Raw genomic sequence first — 9,486 nt, 5'->3', positions numbered from 1 at the left:
TCATACAATACTATAACCTAGAAATAATTTAAAGGCGTGACTTGCAAGTCACAGCAGCACGAATTATGTGCGCAGCAACATCTGACTCAAATATTATGTTAATTAACAGTGAGCGGTGGTTTCAGACACTACTCTTATAAGACTCTTATTCTGAAAGAATGTAAGATCGAATTGAAGGCGGAGCGATTCGACCAATCAGATGAAAGGAGCGTTTCAGCTCCGCCCACAAGTGCGTATGAAATATTGAAGCCATAAACCGTTTTTTAAACCCCAAACAACAAAATGAGAATTCAAGTCAAAAACTAATTTTCCGTTTGTTTACCTAGATGGAATAACTAATAAACGAGCCATTTGTCCATTTCTCGTTATTGAATTCATGTTCTCTCACTTGAATCCTCTTGAGTTTTTCGTTTTCTGATTTTTAATTGGAAACGGATTTGGAATGGATTTATAAGGTCCGTTACAGCACTGGTCCGTTTGAGCTCCGTTTTAGGTCCGTTTTACGACAGCGCCAAAAGTGCCAAGTAAACGTTGGGTCTCGCTTGACTGTCGTCTTGCAGATACGGTCCACATCCGTACTAGGGACTTCAGTCAGAAGCGCCAAAAAACAAAAACAAAATATCAAACCAAGCTGTCAACGGAGATTTGTCTGACAAGGTACCCAGACAGCACATGTACGTCTGGCCGACGTCGGCCCAATATCGAAACGTCGGCCTCTATACCTAAAACATCTATAAAACATCGGCCTGGCGGAGGCCGATATCATTTGGTCAGTGCTCTGTTCTCCAGCTCATCAGTCGTCGGCCCTGAGTTGGTTCACGACCGCGGGCCGATGCCGCGCTTATCTGTGTGCGCGTGCCCAGTATTCGTCTCTTTTAGCCACCCAGAGAGAGAGAAGAGGATAATCCCAGCGACATCTGTGGCTCTGAGGTAACGTTACGATTTCACTTCAGCTCAATTACACAAAAAATACTACTTTGTTAATTCTGTAACACTGAAAAGTAGTGATCGACCGATATTGATTTTTTATAACCGATACCGATACCGATTATTTGTATGTTTAATGTACCCGATAACCGATATGCAGAACCGATATTTATTTACTGTTATACTTCTGTTTCTGACAATTATTACAACACAAATGAGCTGAAAAAAACATTTTATTTATAACAATCACTCCCTCCTTGCATACAAAAAAAAAAAAAACATTATATTTATACACAAATAAATAGAGGGGTCTGAGTCCAAAAAATTTAAGCGCACTGTTACTAAGTGTCTTTGTTTTAAAATAAAAGCTTTGATGAGGTAAAAAAATAAAGCACAAAAATGATTCTAACATATTGGTGGGGGCGGGAGGGCTATTTAGGAGTGCATAGCTATATAGTAGTGTAACTTAATACTCCCAGTTAAGCAGAACTAGGTTTTAGTGTAGAAAACATTCTGCCCTGTAAGCCTGCTTCCTTCAAAAATTGTATGCAGTGGCCGTGCTTGAGGCTTCCTGATCATCAACCCAGTCAGGTGCTGAGCAATATGAACAAACTTTTTTTTCCCGAGACTATATAAAGTTAAACAGCACTTGTCAGTTGGCATTTTATGATCTAGATTCAATCTAACGTTAGATCATGAAATGCCAACTGACAAAGTGCTGTTTGACTATAATTTAATCAACCGCGATCGCGCATGGAGATAATAAATAATTAATTTCCACAAAGCGGTATATGTAGCCTATATGTGTATTAGCGAAATAATTGTTATGTAGTAAATGATAATATAATCTAGGGTGTTTAAACAAGATAATCTTGTCAAAAGTTTCATTCAGTGGCATTGCTTGAGGCTTCCTGATCATCCACACAGTCAGGTGCTGAGCAATATGAACTAACTTTTTTTCCCGAGACTATATAAAGTTAAACAGCACTTGTCAGTTGGCATTTTATGATCTAGATTCAATCTAACGTTAAATCATGAAATGCCAACTGACATAGTGCTGTTTGACTATAACTTAATCAACCGCGATCGCGCATGGAGATAATAAATAATTAATTTCCACAAAGCGGTAGGCTATATTTATATGTGTATTAGCGAAATAATTGTTATGTAGTAAATGATAATATAATCTAGGGTGTTTAAACAAGATAATCTTGTCAAAAGTTTCATTCAGTGGCCGTGCTTAAGCCTCCAGATCATCCGTCAGTTGCTAAGCAATATGAACAAACTTTCTCTTCTAGACTAATGGTGAGCAAATACAACAGATAGAGAATTAAATTCAACGCTTTTATTTTCAACATGTACTCATTCATGTCTGTTTTATTTAATTCATGTAAAGATACGTCTTTATTGGGTCAGGACATGATGAATTACACTACGTGACTCAATGAGTTCGTCTCAATTGTTTAGAAACAAGCTGCATAAATTAACTATATCAGGAATTTATGTCTCAGATCTCATTTGTGCATGTCTGTTATGTTAAATAAAGTTGATTAATTAAAGCAAACCAAGTAGAACATATATTTACCTGTGCACTGAGTTGTTGTTGACTGATCTCCTCAGACGCCCGGGCTGCAATGGCGGAAATCTCAAAACGGCCACAAGATGGCGCCGTAAATCGGCGAATCCGATATTACAAAACCGATACCCGATTATGGAAAAATGCTTAAATATCGGGGAAAATATCGGGAAACAGATACATCGGTCGATCACTACTGAAAAGGTACTGCGTTTATACAGTCTATGGGCAGCTAAAGAGTCTGGCTCATTTTCAAATAATGTTACCGTTAACTTTTTGAGCCAACGGTCACGGTAGCGATTTTTTAACATTAATGTGAACGCCTTAATGCGTTTTCAGAAGTTTCTCGGAGGGAAAATGTAAAAGCGGATTATTAAAGAGAAGTCCTGACTGCTTTTTCACCGTATTTTTCACTCTTTTACAGGCTTCCAGAAATAATCCGGTGAAATAATATGGTGAGCTATTGTTGCTGTTGCTTCTGAACTACAAAATGATTTTTAAATGTATTATTGAATGAGACTGTACATTATAAATGTAATGCTTTAACTCTAGATGTTTGTTTGTGTGAATGCTGTGTGTGCGGTGAGTCCTGCGCGAGCGGGGAGCAGAGTTGCCATGGAAACGGGGCGTCAACACAAAAACCGTTATTGGCAAACAGTAATCTCCGTCTCTCGCTGCGGTTTACACTGTTTTAGGTAAGTTTAGTGTCTAAAATCACACAAATATTACATACAAATGTTCCTGACGCGTTTCTTACTTGTTATTGACATGTTTCAATTAAATTTATTTTATAGAAACGGTTTAGTGTCTTCGGAAAAGTCCGTTATCATTTTAGCAGTTTTCAGGTAGGCTATCTCTATAGACTGAGCTCTTGTTGATGAAACTCTGGGCTTTTAATCAAATCTTCGTGTGTGTATGAGATATTTTGATGGCTCTGTGAATGTTTTGCTGGTGATTTGTCAGTATGTTATTGGGAAAGGCTGATTTACTGAATCGATGACGTCACTTACAGTGAGAGTGTAATCGGCTGAAATCAAGTTCACATTAGTTTTGATATTTCATGATAAACAGATATTAATACAAATTGTTCTGTGATTACAGGAGGACAGAAAGAAACTCTACAGAACAGAAGTGAAGCTCCAAGATTTCAACATTTATGAAGGGAGATACTGACTTAGAAATACAGGTGAACTGAAGAAGCTCATGAAATACATGAATATGCCTTTTTCAGAATACATTTCACCAATTTTAAGAAGTCCCTGACATCATAACGTAAGTCACACTCAACCTAAAACTAAAAATATAGATTGTGTTATTTTAAGATTATATTTTTAGTAGTAGAATATGTATATTACATATTATTATAATTGTTATATATTATTCTGTCTTTTATCTCCATTTCACCTCTACTCTAGCTTGTTTCCTTCTAATGAACCTGGAACTGCAGAGTAAATATTGTTGACTCTGTGTCAGATTGCTTGTTTTGTTCCTGGACTCTTTAGTGATGACGATCAGAGTCTGAGTGAACCTGCTGTCAGACAGTGAGTACCGTGGGGTTTCAGTCAGGGCCTTCAGTAAACAACTGTTAGATACCTGTACACATCTTACACATCTCTGTTACAGCTAACGCAGCCATATGTGTAAAGGTGCGGTCACACTAGCCTTTGAACGTGCAAAATTATTTTGGACGCCACTGCGAATATGGGCGGGAGCAAGATATAATATACTGTTATAATATACTAAGATATATACTGTTTCCCCTTATCACAACATGGGTTAATCTGTGCTTTTACTGTGTCTTTGGCGATGGTGTCGAAAGCGTCTTATTATATTGCACTCTGTCTCTCTCTCTCTCTATAAATATACACACTAAACAATAAAAAAATATAGAACGTGTCCTCATTCAAATGTGCCATCTGTTCCCGTTTCCATTGACACTGCGAACCATGCAGCTTCTTTTTAAATTATCTTTTAAATATGTATTATATAAAATAGGATGCTGCACTACGGCTAAAATTAGCACTTCATTTTTTAATTTCTGTACAGAGAGCTCACGCAGTGACGTATCGATCATCTACTGGTCCCACGACTTCACGTGATGCGAATTCGCAGGTCAAAGTTCACCAAACTTGAACTTTCGAACACAGCGAAATGCGAAAATTTTCGCATGAGCCTGGGTTTCCGGTCTGACGCATTCGCATGCGTATGAATGGAAGTCAGTGGAACAAAAAGTGCAGTGTGACCGCCCCTTAATGCACATATTATGCCCCACACAGGCTCTCAACAACAATGACGGGGCTGATCAACAACTTCAGCAGTAGGCTAGATTAGTGTGGGTTAAAGTGATAGTTCACCCCAAAATGAAAATTTGCTGTTAATTTACTTTCCCTCAGGTCTTCCAAGGTCTGGGTGACTTTTTGGTAACAATTTATAATAAAGTTCAGTTGTAAGTCACTTTTAAGTGAGTAGTTAATGATGAACTAATCATTTACAAAACATTCATAAGCGCCTAATAAGTGATATACTAATAATTTGTGTACTTTTTGTAAATTCATTTTAAAAGTCATTTACAAGTAATTAGATTATGATTAACTAATTATTTACAAAACATGACTGTGTTCATAGAAATAAATGATGTTAATATTTTTATCTATGTTCTGTAGATTAAGTTATAAATAATTTACAAGTGACGTGAATATACATTCACTAATGATTAAGTAATATGCTATGATTTACACATCTTTCATAAGCAATCTTAAAAAAATAACATCATGAAAAAAATCAAACAGATCCTTAATGGTTAATAGTTAGTAGTTAATATATTATGAATCACTTATAAATCATTGAAATGTCAACATTGTACTATTATCTCACTGAACATTATAAATCATTTACAAAGCTTTCTGCACCCCCCAATCTAAGGTGTAAACTACTCATCAGTTGTAAATGTTTTACAAACTTTGTGGTTTCCAGTTGTGTGTGCGTGTATATATATATATACATACATACACACACATATATATATATATATATATATATATATATATAGATATATATATACACACACACACCAACACACACAAAATCAACCAACCTGTAACCGGAAAGTTTACATTTACAACTGATGAGTAGTTTACACTTTAGATTGTGGGTGCAGAAAGCTTTGTAAGTTATTTATAACTTAATCTACAGAACATAGATAAAAATATTAAAATCACTTATTAATCATTTATGAACACATAGTCATGTTTTGTAAATGATTAGTTTACCATTAGCTAATTACTTTTATTACATGGCTCTGTGGGTACTTGATTCTGATTGGTCAGTTGCGACATTCCGATGCATGTTATCCCTGGATAAAAACCTGTAAAATGTACTAACACAGGCTCATCCGGGTAACAGTAGTTGGTGCTGTACTCTTGCTTTAACTATTTTTTTTTATTGGTGGAAGCTGTGCATTTGTTTAGCTAATAAATTATAAAAACTGTGTACAACAGTTGTGTACAATTGTTTAATTTTGTCTTCCTGGTTAGGGTTGGCCTGATTGACGATGCCATCGTCCATCGCCGATGGCTGATAGACATCACGATGCTGCGCCGGCAAACAGCGTCATCAGCTGCAGTATCTCGCCCGTGCATCTGTTGTCATGCGACAGAGAAGTCACGTTCTATAGACAGTTTCTATAGACAGTTGTGAACGTGCTGACAGCTGGTTGCCCAGGCTATGGATTAAAGGTAATACTGTTGTAAGTAGTGTTCATTTTCTCCTAAATACCGATCATTTCGCTTCATTAGACCTCAATGTATCACCAGTAGCCACCGGTATTGATTTGGTCTTGTATTATCAACTACATTATTATCAACTAGAGATCAACCGATAGTGGATTTTTCCAATACTGATAGCTAGTTTGGACCACACTGGCCGATACCGATTTATAGAGGGCGTGCTGTCATTGAATGTCAAAATTTGATTGGCTGATGATTCTGTCACTAATGCTTGTAACAAATCAGATGTGACTTCTTTCATCAAAAGGGGAGCACAATCTGTAGTGCTGGCCATAGACTTTTATTAATGTAGGATATTCCAGGTCAACCTCAACTAAACTAATCACAAGCAATGTGTGAACATTACACAAATGTAAATGATAACTAAATAGTCTGTAAAAGCATTTTTCACACAATTTTGTTTTTTATAGGGCCAGCAGAGCCCTGCTCACCCTGACAGCCCACCGCTGCTGTCAGACAACATCTCAAAGATGCTATAAACTGCAGGACTAGTAAGTACAAACTTGAACATGCACAACTGTTTCATAAGTTTGGGAAGGTATGGTTTTTTTTGTGTTTTTGAAAGTCTTTTATGGCAACCACAGTTTAATTAATATATGAAATGAATACAGTTCACTACAATTTAAAATAAGTTTTCTATTTGAATATATTTAGAGAAGTCATTTATTCCTGTGATGGTAAAGCTGTATTTTCAGCATCATTACTCCTGTCTTCAGTGTCACATGATCTTCAGAAATCATTCTTATATTCTGATTTGCTTCTGAAGAAACATTTCTGACTATTATCAGTGTTGAAAACCGCTGTGTTCCTTCATTTTTTCAGGATTCTTTGATGAATAAAGTTTTAAAACAGTACAGTGTTTGAAACAGAAATGTCTGTTTTAACTTTTGATAATTGATAAGACAGTGATAATAATTGAAAATGTTTATTGAGCAGCAAATCAGAATGATTTCTGAAGGATCATGTGACACTGTAGACTGGAGTAATAAAAATTAGCTTAGATCACAGAAATAAATTACATTTCACAATATATTCACGTAGAAACTGTTGTGTTAAATTGTAATATTTCACAATATTACAGTTGTTTTACTTGCTTTTGATCAAATAAAGGCAGCCTTGGTGAGCAGAAGAGACTTTTCTCCAAGATGTAAAAAAAAAAAAAATCGTACTGACCCCAAACTTTTTAACGGTAGTATAAATTATAAATTACAAATATGATGTTCCACCCACTGAGGGATCACATGAAACACTTCATCAATAAACTGATTTTTGAGAGCATTAGTGGCAGTGTGTCGATTTTTGTTTATTGATTGGTGAATTGGAAGTGGATGTGTGTTTATTAAACCTACTTGTGATTAAATCATATATATATAGCAAAATAAGCTCAAATTGAGGCAGCAGCATCTATGGTGCATGGCCTGTAGTGAGGTCACTAAATTCTAACACCAAGAATTTATCAAAGTCCACTAAAGGAAGCAAAACCTATTGGTATTTTACTTTGAAAATAGCCTTCCAAATAATATTTGGGGCTCGGACACACTTTTTTTTGTTGTTGTTTAAATTAAATTAAAATACATAGTTTAGTATTCACACAACACATCTAATAACCATGCACTCCAGTTATATGTGATTAAATAAATAATATTTTGTCTGAAATAATATGAACAGCAGCAGCTATTCTAAACTTTCTCCTTTTTATTTCCTGTTTCTATCTCAGGATCGCCATCCCAAGGTTTCTAGAGATTACACCAGCTCCAGACTGAATCCAAACTCACTTGTGAAGACTTCAGATGACACCAACGCTCACAAAGACTACAGACGACAACTGTACATGAACACACAAAACATTGGACACACAAAACAAATATTATCCTTATTTTGCCTATAAGGGTAAATTTGATGATTTTCAAACTGCTTTATTGTAACGTCTCTTATATCTGTAAATGAACAATATTTACTCTCTGAGTTAAGTGGACCTACATGTCCCCTTTTATTTGTAAGCATCACTTTAAAAATGTTGAAAGATAATGTTAATGTTAACTGAATACAAAACTAGACTTGTTTAGTAAGATTTTATCAGAAAATATTTTTGAACTTTTATCATGCAATTTAAAACATTTTAATTGCTCAATTAGGAAACACTTTAGAATAAGGTTCCATTAGTTAATGTTAGTTAATGTATTAATTAACATGAACAAACAATGAATAATACATTTATTACTGTATTTATTCATCTTTGTTAATGTTAGTTAATGAAAATACAGTTATTCATTGTTAGTTCATGGTAATTCACAGTGCATTAACTAATGTTAACAAGCACAACTTTTGATTTAAATAATGCATTAGTAAATGTTGAAATTAACATGAACTAAGACTTATAAATGCTGTAGAAGGATTGTTCTTGCTTAGTTCATGTTAACGAAAGTAGTTAACTAACATTAACTAATGGAACCTTATTCTAAAGTGTTACCCTTAATTATTGTTTACCTGGTTTTATTTAGTGTTTATGTAACTTTTTAAAAAGTTCTTGACATAAAGTTTGCATGCGATGCTGACAGCACTGAACACGACTTTTTATTATGAACTAGATGGTCTTCCCAGTGAGTCTCAGTCATCTCTGGCTTTTTAAACTGTAACCTTGAAACATGCATTTCCTGTAAACCTACTTTGAAATAAGTATTGTCAAAAGGTGCTATACTCATACAACATTTAACCATGCAAGTACTGTAGTAATGGTTATTTTTGTTTTTACTATGGTTTTACTGCAAAAGCTGTAGTAACATCATGGTTAATGTTCAAAAGACTACAAATAATCCCGAATTATCCACTTTTGATCAAAGCATCTGGTAAATGTTATTGTATTTGTACATGTAATATGAAATAAATGAAAATATTAATAAAGTTGCGTCTGTTCTTGAGAGTGGTGTGTATTGTTTTATTATAAACCAGCGGCGGTAGCCGCGGGTGGTCCGTAACGATGAGCAAAACGCCGGTGAACCGCGTCCACGCAGAGCGGCCGGGATGTATCGTCTCAGCATCGGCCGGAGAGCATTTCCGATCAGAGGCCGACGTCGCCGAGACATCTTGCCTATTAGCAAACGCTCCCTGAGCGATATCGTCCCGATGGAATTTTGTAGGTCGGCTCGACATCGGCACAACGTATGTTATATATACAGGCTATAGGCTACCACACGTAAG

The 9,486-nt window shown here is 35.6% G+C and overlaps 2 long non-coding RNA genes across 3 annotated transcripts; both read left to right on the top strand.

Moving 5' to 3' along the window:
* Positions 1 to 489: 489 nt before the first annotated feature.
* Positions 490 to 3,116, top strand: LOC113046408 (uncharacterized). Its single transcript, XR_003276076.1, has 3 exons — positions 490 to 930; positions 2,928 to 2,958; positions 3,056 to 3,116. It is a non-coding gene; the product is annotated as an uncharacterized LOC113046408 (long non-coding RNA).
* Positions 3,117 to 3,918: 802 nt separating this feature from the next.
* LOC113045664 (uncharacterized) lies at positions 3,919 to 8,418 on the top strand. Of its 2 annotated transcripts, none has more exons than XR_003276015.1 (4): positions 3,919 to 4,044; positions 6,037 to 6,237; positions 6,699 to 6,779; positions 8,006 to 8,418. It is a non-coding gene; the product is annotated as an uncharacterized LOC113045664 (long non-coding RNA). The 2 variants fall into 2 exon arrangements; XR_003276014.1 differs by having other exon boundaries at positions 6,037 to 6,248.
* The last annotated feature ends 1,068 nt before the right edge of the window (positions 8,419 to 9,486 follow it).

Source organism: Carassius auratus, chromosome 27 (assembly GCF_003368295.1).
Source record: "Carassius auratus strain Wakin chromosome 27, ASM336829v1, whole genome shotgun sequence".
Lineage (NCBI taxonomy): Eukaryota > Metazoa > Chordata > Actinopteri > Cypriniformes > Cyprinidae > Carassius > Carassius auratus.
Note: the sequence above shows the minus strand (reverse complement) of the source record. Positions and strands in the feature narration are given on the sequence as shown.